Raw genomic sequence first — 23,032 nt, 5'->3', positions numbered from 1 at the left:
TACGGGGGAGGGAGAGCGTGGAAAGAAAGAGGAGTCTCATAAAAACAATAAGCTGCAGCTTGCAGCTAGGTATCTAGGCCACACTCCTGTAACAGAGAAATGAAATCATCAATACAACTAAGGCATTAATGATTTCAGAAAGCTCAGTATAGTTTATAGATTTCCTTGATGGCAAAATCTGAACTGCAGCATCATACAGACCTGTCAAGGTTGTTTGTTATGTTGTAGTGTAATATTACATTTCCTGCTCTGTGCAGCGAATCCCATTTTCCCTCAGATGGAGGAGAGGGATGTGGCTTCTTTTGAGGATGTTACGATATGTGATTTTTTTTTGTTTGGAAAAATGAATGAAATATTATATTTATAAGCAGCACACCAATAGAAACTTTATCTGGATGGTACTATAGCCTCATTCTACTTCCTGCAGAAGTAGAATGTATTCTATCATTCTTTTCTTTCTTTTGAAGGAGGGGCAAACACCTCAGACAGTTACTATGCTTTTTCTCTCATTAGAAGCACACTTAAGAACATAAGAACTGATATGTTCGGTCAGACTACTGGTCCATTTAGCCCAGTAACCTGTCTTCCAACAGCGGCCAGTGCCAGATGCTTTAGAGGGAATGAACAGAACAGGGCAATCAGCAAGTGATCCATCCTGTTGTCCAGTCCCAGCTTCTGACAGTCATAGGTTTAGGGATCCCTGACATCTTGGCTAATAGCCATTGATGGATCTAACCCTCCATGAACTTGTCCAATTCTTTTTTGAACCCAGTTATGCTTTTGACCTTCACAACAATCCCAGCAATGAGTTCCACAGGTTGACTGTGCATTGTGTGAAGAAGTCCTTCCTTATGTTTGTTTTAAACCTGCTGCCTATTAATTAACCCTGATTCTTGTGTTATGTGAAGGGGTAAGCTGATGTTACTTACCTGTAATTGGAGCTTCTTCCAGATGTGTGGTCCCTATCTGTATTTTACTGTGGGTTACACATGTGCACTATGTGAATTGTAGAATACCAGGGTTGGAAGGGACCTCAAGAGGTCATCTAGTCCAACCCCCTGCTCAAAGCAGGACCAATCCCCAGAGCTGGAGAATTTGAAATCCATTGGTCCACATATGTGCCTTGGCTCACCATCTGCCTCCAACTTAGGGGATAAAGGGCGGGGCGGACCGCCTCTCCAGTTCCTTCTCTACCACGAATCATATAAGATACAAAGCAAAGAGGACGGCATCTCAAAGAACTTCTAGTTACAGGTAAGTAACCTCCTCTGTGAGTGATGGTCCCTATTGTATTCCACTGTGGGTGACTGACAAGAAGTACCTAAGTAGGAGAGTGTGAGGTTGTAGATGGTAGGGCTGAGCAGAGTACCACCATCCCAAAGGAGGCATCAGCAGAAGAGTCCCGCACCAGGGCATAATTTCTTCCAAATGTGTGAATGGAGCCCCACGCAGCCACTTCACAGATGTCCAGGAGGGCACCTCCTGAAGAGATGCCATAGTTGTTGCTCGTACTCTGGTGGAATCAGCTCTTATCCCATGGGGGTGGGGGCAAGTTCAAAAGCTGATAGTAGAATACAATGCAGCAAGAAAATAAAAGCATTTCATTTTTTTCAAACTGAGAATTGATGTGTCAAAGGTTTTTATATTCACAAAGTACAGCTTGGCTAATCCCTACAATACTAAACCTCATGCCTTATAAATTATTCAAAAATCTACAAAGACAGATACTAAGTTGATCTCTCATATCACAAACATTTCATGATGTTAGCTCATCATAAATAAAACTAAACAATTCACAAAATATGGCCCTGATTCAGCAAAGTACTTAAGCCTGTGTTGAACTACCATTGACCGAATAGAATTACTCTCATATTCAAAGTTAAGCACATCCTTAAGTGTTTATCTGGACTGGGGACTAAACGAACAAGTACAGTTTGTTATGCATTACTCTTCTTAGTATTTGCTCACCTAGGCCCTGATTCAGCAAACCACGTAAGCAGAGATTGATAGATTTAAGGCTAGAAGAAACTATTATGATCATCTAGTCTCACCTTCTGCATAACACAGGCCATAGATTAAGCAGCGGTCCTCAAACTGTGGGTCAGGACCCAAAGTGGGTACCACCTCATTTTAATGGGGTTGCCAGGGCTGGCATTAGACTTGCTGGGACCTGGGGTCAAAGCTGAAGCCCGAGCCCTACCGCCCAGGGCCAAAGCCCCACTACCCGGGGCCAAAGTCAAAGCCTCCAGCCTTGAGTGGCAGGGCTCAGGTTACAGGCCCCCCACCTGGGGCTGAAGTCCTTGGGCTTTGGCTTTGCCACCTCCCCCTACACACACATCTGGGGCGGGCTCAGGCTTCAGTCCCCCCTTGTGGTGTCATGTAGTAATTTTTGAAGTCAAAAGGGGGTCGTGGTGCAATGAAGTTTGAGAACCCCTGGATTAGAGAGCTGTCTACTATCAGAAATCTCTTCCCCATATACATACCTGCAAATCGTGATCAAGTAGTCTCTTAACCTTCGCTTGGACAAAACTAAATAGACTGAGCTTCTCTCATTATAAAGGCATGTTTTCCAGACCTCGAATCATTCTTGTACTGTAGCTTATTTCTGAACTCTTTCAAATTTGCCAATATCCTTTTTTTGTAATATTGACACCAGGACCAGACACAGTGTTCCAGCCATGGTCTCACTAATATCAAAGAGCTAATTCCACCTCCCTATTCCTACTTGATATTCCCTTTGCTTATGCATCCAAAAGATCACCTATACCCTCTTCGCTACACATCACACTGGGCATGTTCAATTGACCCCCAAGTCCTTTTCAGAGATGGGACCTTTAGATGGGACAGAATGCAAAATAGTCACAGGTGGATGAGAGAGAAGCGTGGAGAGAATCAACACCCATACCAATGGAAGACAGGGAAGAGAGAGCAGGGAGGAGAGCAATCCAGGTCACACTGTATAACTGACCTATCCCAGTATTTATTTACCTCTCCAGTTTTTGTCTACTTTACAAACAAGGATTTTTTACAGATCACTGACAACGAAATTGAATAGCAGTGGGCTGAGAACAGATCTCAAAAACATCCTCAGTGGATGACAGTTACCAGTTTACAATTACTTTTGTGATCTATGGGTTAAGCAGTTTTTAATCCATTTAATATGAGCTATGTTGATTTTGTATAGTGTTCGTTTTTTTATTTTTATCAGGATGACACATGGGCTAAGTCAAATGACTCAGAGAAGCCTAAGTATATTATGCCAATAATTATCTTTATCAACTAAATTTGTAATTTGATCAAAACACACTCTTGGTTTTATAAGACTTATTTTTCATAAAACTATATTAACTGGCATTTCATCATCTTTAATTATTTAATGATTGTCCAAAATCGGCCTTTCCATGATTTTGCCCAGGATCAATGTCAGGCTAACTGGCCTATAACTTCCTAAGGCGTTCTATTTACCCTTTTGAAATACTGGCACAGCATTAATCTTTATTCCAGTTTTCTGGAACTTTAAGAGGGTTCTCAGATTTGTTAAAAAGAGAATCAATATTCATGGCTCAGACAACTCCTCAGCCAATTCTTTTAATACTCTTGGATAGAAGTTATCTGGTTCCGTGTATTAAAAAATAATTCACTTCAATAGATGGTGTTTAACATCCTGCCTACTTACTTATGGAACAGAAAGTATTTCATGACCACTGTAAGATATTAATACATCATCCTGCTGCTTTCCAAATACAGAAAAGAAATATGAATAGAATACTTCTGCCTTTTCTGTATCATGATAATAATCTTACCACTGTTGTATACCATTAGACCTACACCACTGTTAGGATTCCATTTGTTAGTGGAATATTTCAATAATTCCTTCTTATTGTTGTTAACACAATTGGCCTTTTTTTTTTTTTTTTTTTTTTTACTGATACCTTCAGAATCCTCTCTCAATTGTCTACACTGCCTAACTGCTGATTTATACTCATTGCTGTCACCTTCCCGATTTTTCAAATTTTCATATATATATGTATTGCTTCTCACTTCCCCTCCTAACAATGGTGCTCTAACCAAAGAAGCCTGCTTTTGAGTGCGCAGAATTGTGGTTTATTTGAACATTTAATAAAGGATTCCTAAACAATTCCCAATTACCATTCACATTTTTACATTTAAAGCATTTCTTCCCACACAAGTTTGCTCATGATTGTTTTCATCTTTTTAAAACTCCAAGTGTGTGTGTGTGTATATATATATATATGTATATATATATAACTGAACGAGACTATATTTTGTTTGCACATAGCAAATGAAACTAGACAATCGTAACTTTAAGCATGTTTAAATGCTTAGCTAAAATAAGACCTTACTTAGTAATTCACAAAATTCATTCCTTTACAATGGATTGCTAGGAATCAGGGAGATTCCACTGCTATTTTGAGAGCGAAGTGTGGTGTTTTTTCATATTGAGTCAATAAAGATGTGGACAGTGGTACTAAACAACAGTAGTACATAAAACCCCAAAGACACTTAATAGTACAAGATCAATGTCAAATGATATTAAAATCAAATATCTATTAAAACGCACTTATGAGCTGGGAAATGTCTATTTTTTAATAAACGTGCATACCTCTGTGTGTTGATGGATGACAGATTACTTGCTAAGGGGTGAGATCAACAAGGGGTTGTTAGAGGAATCAAGCAGGAAAGGAAAAACAATGGAAAATATAAAGTACTATCACAAAGAATACTAAGGCTCCTTATTGGAACAAGGGGGCAGCTACTAAGTGGAGAATGTCTCTGTTTGGCTCTCTCTAGGTTGGCAAAAAGACGGTTACCTTTCATAACTGTTGTTCTTCGAGATGTGTTGCTCATGTCCATTCCATTGTAGGTGTGTGTGCTCGTCACATGCACTGGTGCAAGAAGTTTTTCCCTCGGTGGTATCCGTAGGGGACCAGCTCTGGCGCCCTCTGGAGTGGTGCATGTATGCGCTGGTATAAGGGGCGGGCTGCCGGCTCCCCTGTCCCTCAGTTCCTTCTTGCCGGAACTCCGACAGTGGGAAAGGAGGGTGGGTTATGGAATGGACATGAGCAACACATCTCGAAGTATACCGGTTATGAAAGGTAACCATCTTTTCTTCTTCGAGTGCTTGCTCATGTCCATTCCATTGTAGGTGACTCCCAAGCAGTACCATTGGAGGTGGGTAGGAGTTCATGGACATGTCGATTGCAACACAGCTCTGCCAAATCCAGCGTCATCTCTTGCTTGCTGGGTGATGGTGTAATGCGTTGTGAATGTGTGTACCAAAGACCATGTTGCACCACTGCAGGACATGCGACAGGAAGGCAGCCGAAGATGCCTGAGCCCTTGTAGAATGAGCCTTTACTGTTGGTGGAGGCACAGCCTGCGCCAACTCGTAACAAGTATGGATACAGGTGGCGATCCAATTCAAAACCCTCTGAGAGGACACCGGAAGGCCCTTCATCCTGTCAGCTATCGCGATAAAGAGCTGGGTCGATCTGCAGAAGGGCTTGGTGCGTTCCAGATAGACATCTAGAGCGTGCAGTCGCCTCTCTTCATTGGTTGTGTGAGGCTTTGGACAGAACACCGTATACAGGGGCTCCGAAGCGTGGGATTTAATTTCGGAGACACGTCTTGTCGAGGTAATAGCTACAAGGAATGCAACCTTCCACGACAAGTGGGAAAAGGAACAAGAAATCATAGGCTCAAAGGGTGGGCCTGTGAGCCTGGAGAGGACCAGGTTGAGGTCCCATCAGAGGACCGGTGGAAAGAGTCTTTCAAGGCCTTTCAGGAACGTAATCGTCACGTCATGAGAATACCGACCTACCCTGGACGCGAGGGTGGAAGGCTGATACAGCCCCCAGGTGAACCTTGATCGAAGAGAAGGCGAGCCCCTGGTGCTTTATGTGAAGCAGATAATCCAGAATGGACTGCAGAGATGATTGGGTCGGGGAGATACTCTGCTCTGCTGCTCAGCATGGGAGTCACTTGCACTTTGCCAGGTAAGTTGCTCTGGTGGAGGGCCTCCTGCTCTCCAAGAGAACCTGCTGTACCCGACTAGAGCAGGCTTATTCCTCTGGATTCAGCCATGCAGCATCCAAGCTGTCATGTGGAGCGAGGTGAGGATCGGGTGCAGCAGCCAACCGTGATCCTGCAAGAGCAGGTCCGGGTGGCTGGGAAGTGCTCACAGGACTGCTACGGCCAGGCCCATAAGCATACCAAACCAATGCTGGCAAGGCCATGCTGGGGCAATCATAATGACCCGTGCCATGTCCCTCTTGATCTTTAGGAGGACTTTGCTGATGAGCGGGATGGGTGGAAAGCATACATCAGGTCTCCTGACCAATGCGGGAGAAAGGCATCGCAGAACGAGCCTCTGCTGAGGCCTTGTAGGGAGCAGATCTGATGACACTTTCTGTTCTGCCTGGTGGTGAACAGCTCCACTCAGGGAGCTCCCCACTTCTGGAAGAGCATCCAGACAACGTCTGAGTGGAGGGATCACTAGTGGTCAGAGGAGAAAGACCTGCTGAGGCGATCTGCTAGAGTGTTGCGGATGCTGGGGAGGTGTGAGGCTTCTAGGTGGATTGCATGTCAGATGCAGAAGTCCCACAAGCGAAGGGCTTCCTGGCACAGAGCCGACGAATGAGTTCGCCCAACCTGTTTACACGGAACATGGAGGCCGTGCTGTCTGTCAACACCTGCACTACCCAACTGGATAGGTGGGGAAGGGACACCGCACAAGCTAGATGAATGCCTCTGAGTTCCTTGACGATTATGTGAAGTGTGAGCTCCTCTCTTGATCATAGCCCCTACGTTCGCAGTGTACCGAGATGCGCGCCTCATCAGAGGTCGGACACCTCCGATATTAGTGAGGCTGTGGGTCGTGGCTTCGCAAATGGCACACCTTCCAACACCAGCGCCGGGTTGGACCACCATTGCAGGGAAGTAAGTACCTGTGTGGGATCATGAGGCGCTTGTCCAGGTGATGCCTGGCCGGAGAGTAGACCGACACCAGCCACATCTGGAGGGGGCATAGAGTGAGTCTCACATGCCGAACCATGCACATGCATGCAGCCATGTGCCCCAATAATTTGAGGCACAACTGGGCAGTGGTGAGTGGGTGGACCATGACTTTGGCAATCAGATCTGACATTGCCCTGAACCTGGCCTCTGGCAGAAAGGCTCTGGCAGAGTCGAGGACCACTCCAATAAACTCTATTCTTTGAATCGGAACCAATGTTGATTTTTGCTTGCTTATCAGTAGGCCCAGAGCTTGACAAGTGGCTTGCAATGTCTTGATGCTGCATTGGACCTGGACGTTGGAGCGGCCCTTGATGAGCCAGTCATTGAGGTATGGAAAAATCTGGATACCCCGACATCTGAGGTAGGCCGCCACCACCGACATGCACTTCGTAAACACTTTTGGTGCTGTTGCTAGGCCAAAGGGGAGCACTGCGAGTTGGTAGTGGGTGGTCCCAACAAAGAAAAGTAGGAACCTGCTGTGTCTGTGAAAGACTGATATGTGAAAGTAAATGTCTTTCAGGTCAAGGGCAGCGTACCAGTCTCCCGCATCCAGGGAAGGAATGATGGAGGCCAGGCAGACCATGCGGAACTTCAACTTCTTGAGATACTTGTTGAGGCTCCGCAAGTCGAGGATGGGACATAGCCCGCTCTTGGCCTTTGGGATAAAATCCTTGCCCCCTCAAGTGCAGAGGGACTTCCTCCACAGCTCTCACTCACAGAAGGCCTTGCACCTCCTGCGTGAGCAGATACTCATGAGAAGGGTCCAGGATGAGGGACAGGGAGGGAGGGTAAAAAACTGGAGGGTGTACCCCATCGCTACTGTGCTGAGGACCCACTGGTCCAATGTTATAGAAACCCAGGCAGGGAGGAAGGGGGACAGATGGTTGGAAAAAAGCAGGGGTGCTGGATCCAGGACAGGCTGGAAGGTCGTCCTCGAGCGCACCCTCAAAATGCCTGCTTATTACCCCGTTGGTTGCGGGTAGAGCTTGAGGGAGTTGAGGGTGCTGGATGTTGGTCTTGGCAGCGCTTGCAACTCCTATCCCTTCTGAGGAAGGGCTCTATTTGGGATTGGCCCCTGAACCTCTGGGAGAGCTGCAGTTTGAACCGCTTTCTCGCGGGAGCCGTCATGTAAAGGCCCAGTGAGCGCAAGGTAGCCCTAGAGTCTTTTAGGTCATGCAACTTGCTGTCTATTCCGTGAACAGTGTCAGGCCGTCAAAAGGGAGGCCCTGGATGGACTGCTGAACCTCCACCGACAGGCCCGATGACTGCAGCGAGGACGCATACCTCATGGAAATGGCTGAAGCCATGGTCCGGGCCGCAGAGTCAACCACATCTGAGGCCGCTTGGAGGGCTGCCCTGCCCACAGCTCTGCCCTCATCCAGAATAGCCAGGAACTCATTCCTGGACTCCTCTGGCAGCGAGTCCGCAAACTTGGCCATGGACGGCCAAATGTTAAAGTCGTAGCAGCCAAGTAGGACCTGGTGGTTGGCCATTCTTAACTGGAGGCTGGCTGTCGAATTATTGGCTGCTGATATCACCAGTGAGCTAGGAGTGGGGTGTGTATATAGGTATTCAAATCCCTTAGCAGGGACATAGTACTTTCTCTCTGTTCGCTTGGGGATGGGGGGCAGGGAGGAGGGAGTTTGCCACAAGGCTTTGATCAGCTTTACCACTCCCTTGTGGACAGGCAATACCAGCCTGGAGGGGGCTGCTGCACTTAAAACATCAAACAGGGAGTTGGAGGGTTCTGCCAGCTCCTCGGCCTCTAACCTCAAGTTTGAAGCCACCCTCTTAAGAAGCTCCTGGTGGGCTTTATCATCATCCTGGGGGACCACGTGGAAAGGTCCTGCTATCGCCTCATCAGGCAAAGAGGATGAGGAGGTGGGTAAAGGCAAGTCTGCCACCTCCGTGGCTCTGCCAGGGGAGCCCCAGCTAGGGCTACCTGACCCTGGGGACCTTAGTCTGACTCTGCTTCCGAGTCTGGGGGCAGACAGGAGACTGTCACCGACCGTTTCTCAGACGCACCTGAGACTGATTGGTGCCCCTGCAATGGTTGGGGAAACCCCCAGGGGTTACATAGCTGCCAGGGAGTCGGCCATTGACCTTGGGGCCTTGCGGACATTGGTGGTCCTGATGGGAATGTCGATGCCCCTGGTGGGTGGCCCTGGCCTGCTGGTAGATCTTCCTCCTCACTCTCTGAGCCTAAGGAGGGAGAGACTTGTCTGGGGGACCACTCCAGGACAGTGCTGCTGCCACCTATCTACCCAGATACTGTCGGGCCTCTCCGTAGGTCTCCACCCTCCAGGAAGACGTCTCCCGGTGTTGCGTATACCAGCGATCGACACCTCATGCTTTGAGAGTGGTGCCACTCCGTGGATCAGGAGCGAGAGGACTGACATCCCGGCTCAGGGAATCGACACCTTGCATGCAGGGATCTGTACCAGCGAACCGGAGACTGGAGACAGGACTCTGGGGACCAGTGTCTTCTGTGAGCTTGGAGATCAACCCCGCCACTCCAGGGACTAGTGCTGGGACTCCACGGACTGGAAAAGCGCCTGCACAGGTCTGCGCCAGACCACTGGTGAGTAATCCCGGGATCCCAGGGAACGATACCGGAAACTCTGACAGGTAAGATAGTGGCGCTACTCCGGTGAGCGCTAGCGGGGCACTATCTGTGTCAGGGAGCTGTGTTGCACCGATGGGGACCTGGAAAGGTTCCAGAGCAGATTTTCCCCTCAAACGGGACACCTTGCTGGCCGGCGTGGGCATCACCAGAAGGGACAATATGTCCTTAGCGGCCTGAAAGGCCTCCGGCGTAGACAGCACTGCCAGGTGCTGAATGCCTCTGCTGCTTCCCGGCATGGCAGACGGGTCACGAGGGGGGCTCAACAGCCTGGCTACTGTCCGGAGGGGAAGGGCTGCCCCACACGGGTCTTTGTTCTCCTCCAGCTCTCTCCTTCCCGTTACAGGACATAGGAGAATGCCCTCCACCCAGCCTTTGTCTGCTTTTTAGCTGGTCCTGGGAAGGGGGATCGGCGCCGGTGAGAGGCTGGTGCTGGCGGCATGCTCCACACTGAAGCTGTGGTGCTTGGAGCGGAGTACGATCTGGCTGGCTCCGAGGCTGGTGCAAGGGCCGACTCCATAAGGGGGGCTTGAGGACGAATGTCCTGCTCCTTTTTGGTTCAGGACTTGAAACTCTTACAAATGCGATACTTGTTGCTCATGTGGGTCTCCCCCAAACACTTAAGACATTTTTGATGGGGATATTGAACGGCATAGGTTTTTTGCAGCGGTTGCAAGGCTTAAAGCCCTGTCCCTAGGCTAAATGCCACAGGGGACTAACTATGTCTAACTTCTACACTAAGGGAACTAATACACTACTCAAACTTTCTAAGAACTATATACAAGAGAATTCACAACTAGGCATAGTTAAGAAGGAAAGCTTGCCGAGGCAAGGAGACATTCCAGCACCGTCACTGGCGGTAAGAAGGAACTGAGGGAGTGGGGAGCCAGCGCTGCCCCTTATACCGGGGCATATGTGCGCCACTCCAGAGCCCCTACAGATACCACTGAGGGAAAAAACTTCCAGTACTGGTGCATGTGGCGAGCACACACACCTACAATGGAATGGACATGAGCAAGCACTCGAAGAAGTGTACTCAAAGATCAAAGGGGATATTAAAACCTTAAGCCTGCAGAAAGCCAGGGGGAGAAAGCCTCACCCCGCTGACAAACCTAACACGCAGACTCAGAGAGAGAGCAAGAGAGAGAGCGCATACTGCAAACTGCACAGTCGACTTCTACAAGGAAGGGATGGAATAAGCTGGACCTACCTGAGCTGGAGATAGAGAGATTAAGTTTAGGTAAGGAAACATGCACACAGGACTTTGTTTTAAACCATTTCCCCAAAAGCATAGTTCCTTTTAGCAACTAAATACTACTTAGTTTTCAAGATGTTCCTGTGCTACTGCAACCTTATTTTGTCACAGATACGGGAGGGAAATTAACAGCAGAGCCAAACACCCATTAGGACTGGCGGGGGTAACACAGCTGGCAAAGACAGACTGGATCTCTTGGCCTCAGCCTAAGGGTATGTCTACATTGAACACTCCTTATGGTAGCTTGTATAGTACATACACTGCACACCCTCCTAGCACGGGAATACATGGCAGTGTAGCCGGTGAGCCTCTGCTTAGATGAGTCAAGACGCTTGAATCTTAAAAGTATGTACCCTACATAGCTCTCTTGGGCACACGCCCAAGCAGTGCCTCCCCCATTTACACTGCTATTTTTAGCAGTACAGGGTCCCGTTGCCTCCCTGCTGCAGGAGCCTTTCCACATCGCAGGGAAAGAATCTGGCAAAGGAGACACTGTGCAAAGGCTCTGGCAGCTCCCTGCTCCTGGAGACTTTCCTCGCTGCAGGGAATGACTCTGCCAAGAGAGAGGCAGCAGGGAAAGACTCTGGCAGCTCCCTGAGGGAAGTTTTCCTGCCAAAGTGAAAGACTCCAGCAGTGGGGAAAGGCTCTGGCAGGGAGAGGGCAGCAGAGAATGGCTCCAGCAGCTCCCCACTGCGGGAGCCATTCCCTGTTGTCCCCAATCTGTCAAAGCCTTTCATTGCCACGTGTAGCTACAAACCGCACTGAGGAAACAGCCTGCATTTCACTATGGTGTGTAGTTACCCATATCCTACATGCCACTGCCAGTGGTGTGCAGTGTGGACATACTAAGGGGACGGACTGTGTGGTTCCACCTAGAGAGGGGGAAGGTAGCGAAATCTATTCCCAAAGGGGTCAGAGGCATGGCTTCTCCAGTAACCATGGCAAACACAGTGCACTGCCTTCTTATTTCAGTCAAGTCCATTCCTAGGATGTCATAAGGAGGAGGGAGAAAACTTGTTCACCTTAGTCTCTAAGGATAGAACAAGAAGCAATGGGCTTAAACTGCAGCAAGGGAGGTTTAGGTTGGACATTAGGAAAAAGTTCCTGTCAGGGTGGTTAAACACTGGAATAAATTGCCTAAGGAGGTTGTGGAATCTCCATCTCTGGAGATATTTAAGAGTAGGTTAGATAAATGTCTATCAGGGATGGTCTAGACAGTATTTGGTCCTGCCATGAGGGCAGGGGACTGGATTCGATGACCTCTCAAGGTCCCTTCCAGTCCTAGAATCTATGAATCTATCACCTTGATGGAAAAGTGAATGATTCCCTTACCTATATTGCCCCCAGGGCACACACCTCTGCTTGCATAGCATTTGACAGTACTTTTTATTACAAATGGGCAAATCTGGAAACTTTCCAGCCCCTAAAACCTTTAGCAATATAATCAGAATGGAACCTGGATCCCAACCATGTTGAGATCAGTTTTACAAATCAAAATCTGAGGCTTAAAAAATTACTGTGGTTTGCCCACCATAGGAATGGGACAAAACTATTACCGTTACCTCTTGGGGGAATTCTGTGCCACTGCTTAGAATTGATGTCCCTCACAGATTTCCCCGCACTCTGCAGAAAATAGATTCTGCCAGGGAGGTGTTCCAACCACACCTTTTGCCCACCAGGGGCTGCTGTGGTGCCCGAAGAGTGGGCAGCTGACTCAGGGCCGGAGTAGTGAGCTGCGGAGAGGGAGGGGGCAGTGACTGCCTTCCTTACAGCGCCTTTCCCGTGGGGCCGGGTGAGGAGGCATGGGATATGGGGGGTGGGGGGAGGGCGGACCGACAGAGTGGCTGCTGGGGGATCACATAGACTGTGAATCAGACTAGTGGGGGAACAGACTGGAGTGGGGGCACAGGAGCTAGTGGGGTGACATCACTGAGTGAGGGGCTGAATGGATGTGGGGTGCAGGACCACATGGGGCTGGGGGGAGTGAGGGGTGTAGGAACACATGGGACGGGGGCAGATGTGCCTGACTGAATGGAGTAGGCTAGGGGTTATCTGGGGTCTGCATGAGGGAGGCTCCCCAATGCCCTAACAAGTGCTTACCCCCCCAAAAACCTGTTCCATACTTCTCCCATCCACACCCAACAACCCTCCAGGGTCACTCCCAGGCTCTTTCCCAGCAATTACTTCCCTCTCCCTCACTCCTCCATTACCCGACTCCCCCAAGCCTTTGCATTGCTTCTGAGGGGTGTTGGAAATACCTTTCTGTATGGTAGTTTAAATGAATTATTACTCAAAGTTCTGTATTAATATGCCTAGTAAAGAATCTATTTGTCAAAAACATTTCCTGAATCTTTTTTGTTGTATGTATTGTTAGAGACATACTTGCTGACAAGTATTTTAAAATAAGTTACCAAAATAATTGAAACTGGTGTGATTATATTGTGTTATTTTAACAAATAAAATATGCAGAATTTTGCAGAATTTTAAACTATTGTGTGCAGAATTTTTGATGTTTTGGGCACAGAATTCCCCGAGGAGTAAATTATTTGTAAAGCAACAGATGAAAAGTACTATATAAAAGCTAGATCTCATAATTCTTAAAAGTTTAACCGACTAGCTGTCCTTTGGATTGCAAATGCATGCACATGGGATTATCTCTCCAACCTACCCCATTCTTATGAGTAAAGGAGGGTATTTGACAAATACAGGAATCCTGTTGTCTAAGTACACTGTAGAGTAAGGTTTTTTTTGTGTTTAATATCTTCCTAAAAATAGTGTTGACAGGCAGTGACAAGGTACAGAACAATTTTCACATGCATATTCTTGAAGAAACCAATATACTGAATTTGCGAGTTGCCCAGCAGATGACTTTGGATTTTATCCAGACGGCAGCTTTAATTTTGGAAGCTGTCAGATTTTTTTCAGGCTCTGGGGAGTGATTTAAGTTAACCTTTTTCTCTTTTTTTCCAAAGGCACTGTAGGTTAAACTTTGGACCTAACAACCTTGACAGTATTCCTTTAAATTTTTGAGATGAGCCACTGAGTAGTATTATGACAAATTATGGGACCTGATGATATGTAACAAGAACATCTTCCGAAGTCAAAGCCTACAGAGGAAATAAAAAAGCTTAAAAGAAATATTTCTGGCAAAAAGAAACTTTTTCCTCTTCATTAGGATAAAGAATTGTAGACATGAAATACCCTGTTTCATGGGTAATTAAGGTATCTTTGTGCAGTGATTGCATTCACTTAAAGATAGTTGACCACTAGAAAAACTGATATATGAACAATTCATATGCACTCTGTCCTGTTCTTAAAGATCTATGGACAACTCATGAAAACCTTTGAAAATCATCCTAGTTAGAAACAAAACTGTCTTTACATCATATTTTCTATATTTTTAATCTTTCATTCTTTATTCCAGAAATAGTTAATGTGAAAGCAAGATTTTGTTTGAGTTCAGCCACTTCTTGCTGCCCTTTGCTCACAGAAAGCAATAATTCTCCATTTGTGATATCACCACTGGTTGCTGAGGAAAGTACTATGATGTCACAAACAGAGGCTAATGTTTGCAGGTTGAGAGCCAGCAAAAGCGGCAGCCAAAATCCTAGGGGTATATTGTTTTCATTCAGTAAATGTAGAATTAAAGACCTGAAAATATATTGGAATATAAGCAGAGTTCATTCTAAACAGAATATTTTTAAGTATTTCCTAATGGTCTTCAGCTGTTTGCTGAGGAATACACTCAAAAATAATAGCAAAATAAAGCTGAATCAAAGAAAAAGCATATCAGTTGTATTGCTACTACACAAAAAGTGGATCGTTTATGCCTCTAAAGCTGGTGAATAATTAATACTATGGATAAGGACAGGCTCAATTTTCTCCTCTTATTTATTTTTCTCATGTCATTGTTAATAAAACCTGTACATAGACTTTGATGAGAGTTTTGTACAAATGTCTCTAAGTGTATGATAAGCCGAAACCAGTACCCTGAATATAACCCCCCCTGAATTTTGAGCACGTTCCAGTTTGGAGAAGCAGATCCGGAACTGGACTTCTCCCAGGAGTCTGGAACCAGCTCCGTAGCTCAGAATCAAACGTTTGGAAGGAAGGGGAAATTAGTTATTCTCTTTAGGTGGCTAGTTATAATTCAGACTACATCCTTTTCCTGGTAATTAGTCTAACAGTGTCAGTAAGTGTCCTATAGAATTACCTGCTGATTGAATTAGCAAATATTTTTACCACCTACAGGTGACTGTTAGAATACTACTCTATTACTCATGTGTTTTAACACATGTACAGATAGATCAGAGGATCAGTCTTCTTACTTTAGTCAAGAAAGAGCTCTCTCAGACCTTCTAGAATACCCTAACTGTAGCTGAAGTCCTATAAAAAGAACAGGAGTACTTGTGGCACCTTAGAGACTAAAAAATTTATTTGAGCATAAGCTTTCGTGGGCTATAGTCCTATAGGCACTAAATATCCTGCATTCTGCATTGTTGTTTTTGGTATTAGGAAACTTAAATGATCTGCCCATGAGCACTAATAATCTAGTTACTAATATGGATTTTGGCTTGGTGAGCTGAAGTAGACTAATGAACAGGAATCCACATGATATGTGTTTACTATTTTGGAAATTTATCATGGAAGGGAGGGAAAAATCAAGTAAAGACAATTATCCACCTCACAAAATATCTGCTGAACCCTCCTCTAGTAATTATTTTGGAGCATCATACCACGTGTACATAATTTTTAGAGCATGGTTTGTTATAATACAATTAGACTACACTTATGCACCCTCCCCTAGGGAGCGGAACAATTCAGTTGTCTAGCAAATATGGTTTTTCAAACATAACTGTGTTGGGAACCTTCAGGATACTTTGAAATATTTTTTGTTTATCTACACCAGGTGAGTTCTTAGTGCAGATTTCACTGTCTGAACGATTTTATTTTTTTACTGCAACTTATAAGATCATAGTTAGCTAGTATGCATATAAAAATCAGTTTTCCCACCCAATCCTGAGCACTAGAAAGTCAGTGACATAGTCTCCATTGATTTTCATCTACTTATATTAAAATTCAAATCAAGGGAAAATCAGAAGTGAGAAAACGCATGTGGAAAAACACGTTTCACACAATTTGCAACTGCATCTACAGGTTTCATGCAATAAAATGACAGTGTAATTGGTAGGGTGGACTAGGTCCAGAGGCCCCCTGCTGGAGGCCTCATGGCCCTGCATCACCCTGCCTCAGAATAGAGGAGTGAGAAGTCCTCCAGACAGCCTAGAGTAGTTGCAGAGGAGCAGCCAATCAGAGGGGCTGCTGGAGCGACCAATAAAGGGCCAGATAAAAGGTAAGCAGCAGAGCAGAGCCTTTATTTGCTGTGTTGAGCTCGCTGAGGATGGAGTAAATTCCTGGCTGGCTAGATGAACAGCAGGACTGCGGACAGCTCACTGCAGAGAGCTCACCAGACAGAACCAAGTCCAGGGAAGGCGGGCAAAGACCATGTGTCTGTCTGGATAGAAGAGTAGCAGGCCCATCGAAAGGTCAGTGTGGGCAGGCTGAGCCCAGGGGACTAAGCACAAAACCTGGCCAGACCAGACGAGGGTACCGAGAAGTGCTCTGCTGGTCTGGTTTCAGACTGAGCCCAGGGAGGGCTGCTGAAAAGGACACCAGCTGACGGTAACGAGATGGGCCCCAGCTGGGTATTTGAAGAAGGTAGTGCCTCTGGGAAGAAGCCAACGAGCTACAAACCCATACCAGAGCCACGATAAGAACTTGGGACTGCATACCCCGGGGGGGGGGGGAGGGGGGACACACAGCGTATGCAGCTCAGCCGGGGGTCTGAGTTGTTGAAAACCTGCCGAGAGAACCATCAGCTGGGAGGGCGCTCGCCAGAGGCGGGTGCCACCCCATTGAAAGAACAAAAAACCAAAAGCAGGCTCACACCCAACTAAGCAAACCGGGCTGCCCATGAGAGGTAGGTGCCGTCCCGTTGGAAAGACTGTGTTGGCAGGCATATCGCTCAGAGAAAGGGGGTGCTCACAAGAGGTGGGTGCTGACAGATTCTAATAAGATAACTTTGTTCAATTCTGTCTTAGTGTAATTTGCAGAAATAATACTTTTATCTGTCCTAAAACAATTCTGAATAAATTCTCATTCTAATATTTTAAGCATGTGTTAAATTTTAACCATTCCCAATAAAGATTCTTGTTTATTAATCTCAGCCATTACCCTCACTATATTATGTACAAAATCTCACTCAGTGCACCCCCATATTCAATTAATAATATAGAGAACAGAGTAATTTTACTACTGTTTTCAGTAGAATCATAATGTAAATAGAGAGTCAGTAATGATATCTCTACAATATGTATATGCACACAGGGAAATGGGAGGGAGAGAGAGAGAGACTCTGCATGCTAGTGTGTGGTAGTTAAGAGACTTTGGGCCTAACTTCCTGCAACCATATTTGGTACAAGGATTCTGAAAAGACGTTGACAATAGATGATACTGAAAACAGATATCATTTATGGAGAAGCTGGGCCAGAAAGGCAAGTTTTACAGGTTCACTGAAGTAGCTGGGTTCTTGCCCATTTAGGCATAAGTACAATAGATAATAATCAGCACCTTGAATCTCATCTGGTAGCTTACTGTCAACTTCTGCAAAGTGCAGATACATAGATACCCAGGCCAGAAGGGACAACTGTGATCATCTAGTGAGACTTCCTGTATAACAGAGGCCACAGAAAATAATTCCTAGAGCAGACCTTTTAGAAGAACACCCAATCTTGATGGAAAAATTGTCAGTGATGGAGAATCCACCACAGCCCCAGGTAAAATGTTCCAACAGTTAACACTCTTACTGCCAAAAAGTTATGAGGCAACAATACCAACACCACCTTCTCCTAAAAGGAAAAAGCTCTTACGTGATCTGGCCAGCCAGCCATATTCAGATGGCAGGCCGGCACATTCTGCAACTAGGTGCACAGTAGCCATTGTAGTTAGTCATATCAAGTAAATTGTGTTGCGGTATTTATTTTGGATAGCACAAGCGTGTGGATGAACCAAGTGAGATTTTCATCAAAAAGAAAATATTTTTGGCAGGCCAGAATTTTAAGTGTTTCGGGGCACTGATATCATGTGGCAGTCTAGGACAATATGTCAAGAATACAGGTAAATGGGAAGAAGATGGAAACTTGCTCTGAACTGGTGGAACAGTAACATAGTATGCAATTCCTCAACATGTTGCTGCTTCCCCATCAGCATTATTCTGATTCTGGTCCAAACAGAAGTTCATCCAAGCCCCTACTCTGACCAGTAACTGAGAGAGTAGGGAAACAGCTTCTTAGGGCAGAGAAAAGGAGACAGAGCCGAATGTCTCAAAGGTACTATAGATGATATGATAGTCCATACATCACATCACTAGAGCCCACAGACAGTACCACTTATGAATCTGATTTGTCATCATTTGTGTGGTATAAATATCCTAATTTCATACCTGGAAATTTGGTTTCCTTGACAAACTAAAATCAATGGGCTACAGATCAGGTTGCAATAAGAAAATAAATGTGTACATCTTTCCCTCAACAAGAGAGCTACTGTGTGATTAATTCAAATGTGTTAAAAACACCCACCCCTCCCACAGAAAGACATACCTATCCAAGTTCCTCAGACTTTTGGATAAGAACTCCGTTTCCTTCACTGAATACACCTTTCTGTCCACTCTGCTGCAATCTGACAGTTCACTCCCGTTAAGCACGTCCCACCATAAATCTGAATTGGTTTTTGAGAAACAAGTTATTTATAACTGACCAGTCACAGCCTACTCATTGCCAGCCATCCAACCAAAAAGTAATTATGTGTGTGACAATGACAATATTAAAACTCTACGTAATAGGATAGCTTCCAACCAATTTCAATGCAGGTTAAGTAAACCGTGAACTGAACTTTATATATAAATTTATACTTTTTTTTTTAAATGATTGTTAAAAGTTGGTTGGAAAATGGTCTTCTACATAGTTATCTTTATGATGTCACAAATAACACCACTTTCAGAAATCAAGGTACCACCAACGGTAGCCTGAGATTGCTAATTTATTTCTAAAATAAAATACTTTGATTTGTTTCTCAAAACAATAAAATATTAGACGAGCACTTACATTACGCGTGTCATTCACTGTGCACAAACATAGGAGGAGGAGAACTCAGTGCATTCAGTAAAGGGAATTGGGGAGTTGTTTTAGGGGCAGAGCTGCAAATTCTAAGTAAAATGAAGCATAACTGAATCACAAACTTGAGCCAAATGATTTCTAGTTCCCTGTGAACCGTGGTAATTCCACCCCGACACTGCAAAGAAGTGGACTGAAAGGATTCGGGGAGGTGAGGTGAGAAGGGAAGCACACATCATTTTGAGAATGGTAATGAGGAAGATGAATGTGTGGCTGGTGCCTCTGCCCAAAATGTTTTATACTGCCTGGCTTCTTCTGATGTTACGAAGACAGCCTTTTCTGGAATTGACACTGGAAGTCAGAGGATGTTGGGTAAGATCTACAATGTCATAAGGAAGAGGACATGGATGCCTTTCACTTCTACGCTGGCACAGAAATATCTTAGTGCCTTTCATTTTTGGCCCTGCACATCTTGTCCATCTTGAGGCCTAACACACCCTCCTGGCCAAATGGGAGGTCTTCCATATGGGCCTGAACCTCACAGAAACCTCTGAGACCACCATATGAGCCAGAGTATCTGAAACATCATAAGACAGAAAGAAGAAAATAAACAATATCTGCTCCACTGTTGCATTTTTCTTTAAGAACATAAGAACGGCCATACTGGGTCAGACCAAAGGTCCATCTAGCCAAGTATCCTGTCTTCCAACAGTGGGCAATGCCAGGTGCCCCAGAGGGAAAGAACAAAACAGGTAATTATCAAGTGATCCATCCCCTGTCACCCATTCCCAGCTTCTGACAAACAGAGGCTAGGGACACCATCCCTGCCCATCCTGGCTAATAGCCATTGATGGACCAGGGTGGTTAAGCACTGGAATAAATTGTCTAAGGAGGTTGTGGAATCTTCATCATTGGAGATTTTTAAGAGCAGGTTAGACAAACACCTGTCAGGAATGGTCTAAATAATACTTAGACCTGCCATGAGTGCAGGGGACAGGACTATACGACTCTCAAAGTCCCTTCCAGTCCTGATTCTATCCTCCATGAACTTATCTAGTTCTTGTTTGAATCCTGTTATAGTCTTGGCCTTCAGAACATCCTCTGGCAAGGAGTTCCACAGGTTGACTGTGCATTGTGTGAAAAAATACTTCCTTTTGTTTGAAATCTGCTGCCTATTACTTTCATTTGGTGACCCCTAGTTCTTATGTTATGAAAAGGAGTAAATAACACTTCCTTATTTACTTTCTCCACACCAGTCATGATTTTATAGACCTCTATCATATTCCCTCTTAATCATCTCTTTTCCAAGATGAAAAATCCCAGTTTTATTAATCTCTCCTCATATGGCAGCCATTCCATACCCCTGATAATTTTTGTTGCCCTTTTCTGAACTTTGTCCAATTCCAATGCATCTTTTTTAAGATGGGGTGACCACATCTGCACGCAGTATTCAAGACATGGGAATACCATGGATTTACATAGAGGCAATATGATATTTTCTGTGTTATTATCTATCCTTTTCTTAATGATTCCCAACATCCTGTTTGCTTTTTTGACTGCCACTGCACATTGAGTGGATGTTTCAGAGAACTATACACAATCACTCTACGATCTCTTTTCTTGAGTGGTAACAGCTAATCTAGATCCCATCATTTTATATGTATAGTGGGATTATGTTTTCCAATGTGCATCACTTTGCATTTATCAACATTGAATTTCATCTGCCATTTTGTTGCCCAGTCACCCAGTTTTTGAGATCCTTTTGTAGCTCTTGGCAGTCTGCTTGGGACTTAACTATCTTGAGTAGTTTTGTATCATCGGCTAATTTTGCCACCTCACTGTTTACCCCTTTTTCCAGATCATTTATGAAAAAGTTGAATAGGACTGGGCCTAGTACAGACCCCTGGGGGATACCACTATTTACCTCTCTCCATTCTGAAAACTGACCATTTATTCCTACCCTTTGTTGCCTATCTTTTAACTAGTTACCAGTGCATGAGAGGACCTTCCCTCTTATCCCATCACAGCTTACTTTGCTTAAGAGCCTTTGGTGAGGGACCTTGTCAAAGGCTTTCTAAAAATCTAACTACACTATATCCTCTGGATCCCCCTTGTCCACATGCTTGTTGACCCCCTCAAAGAATTCTAGTAGATTGGTGAGGCATGATTTCCCTTTACAAAAACCAAGTTGACTCTTCCCCAACAAATTATTTTAATCTAAGTGTCTGAGAGTTTTGTTCTTTACTATCATTTCAACCAGTTTGCCTGGTGCTGAACTCAGACTTACCAGCCTGTAATTGCCAGGATCACCTCTGGAGCCCTTTTTAAAAATTGGCATCACATTAGCTATCCTCCAGTCATTTGGTACAGAAGCTGATTTAAATGATAAGGTTACATACTGCAGTTAGTAGTTCTGCAATTTCACATTTGAGTTCCTTCAGAAGTCCATCTGGTCCCAGTGACTTATTACCGTTTAGAAATATTTCTTTAGCTGATTAAAGGAAGCACCTCTTCCCAAATATATTAAACTCATGCTAAGTTGACAGTTCAGTAACTGTCCATGGAGACACTCAAAGTACCAGAGAAGTCGACTTTCCTCCCTTAAAAGTCCATCTTTTCAGAGTCTGTAATACTGCAAGGTCTGACATGCCTTAGAATTTCTCACTCTTTCACTGTTTGTGACCCTGGCCAACTGTTTGAGAAATAATGAGCACCTGCCATTTCACCTGATAAAGTTGATTTTTCATGTCCACCTTTGGGAACATGGAGAATGAAGCATGTTGCTTAAATCCATTATTCTATCAGTGTCTTTGAAAACCTGATTAGCAATGACCAAAATCTTGGGTCTCTATGTCCAGAATAAAAACTAAATAAGAAAGCAGACCAACACTTATTAACAAATTAGCTACAAATTAATGGATTTTTGTCAAATCCCCCAGATATTGCTTTGATTGGGGGAGATGGTCCCCAACATCTAGAGCTGGCCACGGAAAGTAAGCAAAGGAGGTGGTTGGACACTGCCTGATCTCTATAACCTGGTCTTTGAATGTTTGGTGCCACAAAAGGATATTAATTTGGTCCCAGTGAACCTTGCTTTCCAGAAGGTTGCTGAAACTCCATGACACAAGGGTATGCATCCCACAAGTGGGAATATACAGAGGCCACCTTGAAGGACTTATTTTTCTGTCAACAGATAGCAGATTTTGGGAGAAGATTTTTCTTTCAAAGAAAAAAGGAACTATGAACCCTTATGGCCTACATAGGAGCAGTAAAATGTTATCCATGGTCTTAGGTTAAAAAACAAAACAAACTCTTAGCCTTTGGAATTTAAGACATCAGTTGAACCTCAAATCCTTGGAAGAACATTGAAGGGCTCTGTTTTGAAAAGCTTGAAGAAAGGAAGCGACTTTGATGACCTTGCTTAGACTTGACTCTGGATTGCTCTCTAAACAGGAAGGAAGTCACAACTGGACTTGAAAAAGAATAGTGGAAATCTACAGAAGTCAAAGCTGCTCTGTAAGAACTTGGTCAATCTATGCTCAATTTTACAATGCTCTCTACAAGAATCACAAAAGTCTGATTAAAAAAAAAAAAAAAAAGGAAACAATAGGCAGTGCTATGCTCCAAAAGGGAGGTTTGTTTTTAAACTTGAGTGCTGAGCTTTTGTTAACATCCTACCAGTTTCAGGAGCCCTATAGCTTCTGATGTTTCATCTGTTTTAGTGGAGCAGTCCCATGATGGAGGGCTTGAAGAAGTGCACCACATTCATTTACTTGCATCATTTTCACTCTCCTGTTGTGGGGCTGTTTTATTTCACAACTATATGTTTTAAGCTGTTGATAACTGGAACTGAATTAGACTGAAGAACGGAGATAGAAAATGTTGGTGCTTCCAGATTACTCTGATCCTATATTCTCACTGACAGTCACTCCCTGAATGGCAAAT

General features: G+C 44.8%; 1 protein-coding gene across 2 annotated transcripts in view; it reads right to left on the bottom strand.

Moving 5' to 3' along the window:
• LOC113406986 (arf-GAP with GTPase, ANK repeat and PH domain-containing protein 1) overlaps positions 1-23,032 on the bottom strand; it is a 636,559-nt gene that overhangs the window by 92,994 nt on the left and 520,533 nt on the right. The window lies entirely within an intron of this gene.

This window comes from Terrapene carolina, unplaced genomic scaffold (assembly GCF_002925995.2).
Source record: "Terrapene carolina triunguis isolate 2854851 unplaced genomic scaffold, T_m_triunguis-2.0 Scaffold175, whole genome shotgun sequence".
NCBI classification, from domain to species: Eukaryota; Metazoa; Chordata; order Testudines; family Emydidae; genus Terrapene; species Terrapene triunguis.
Note: the sequence above shows the minus strand (reverse complement) of the source record. Positions and strands in the feature narration are given on the sequence as shown.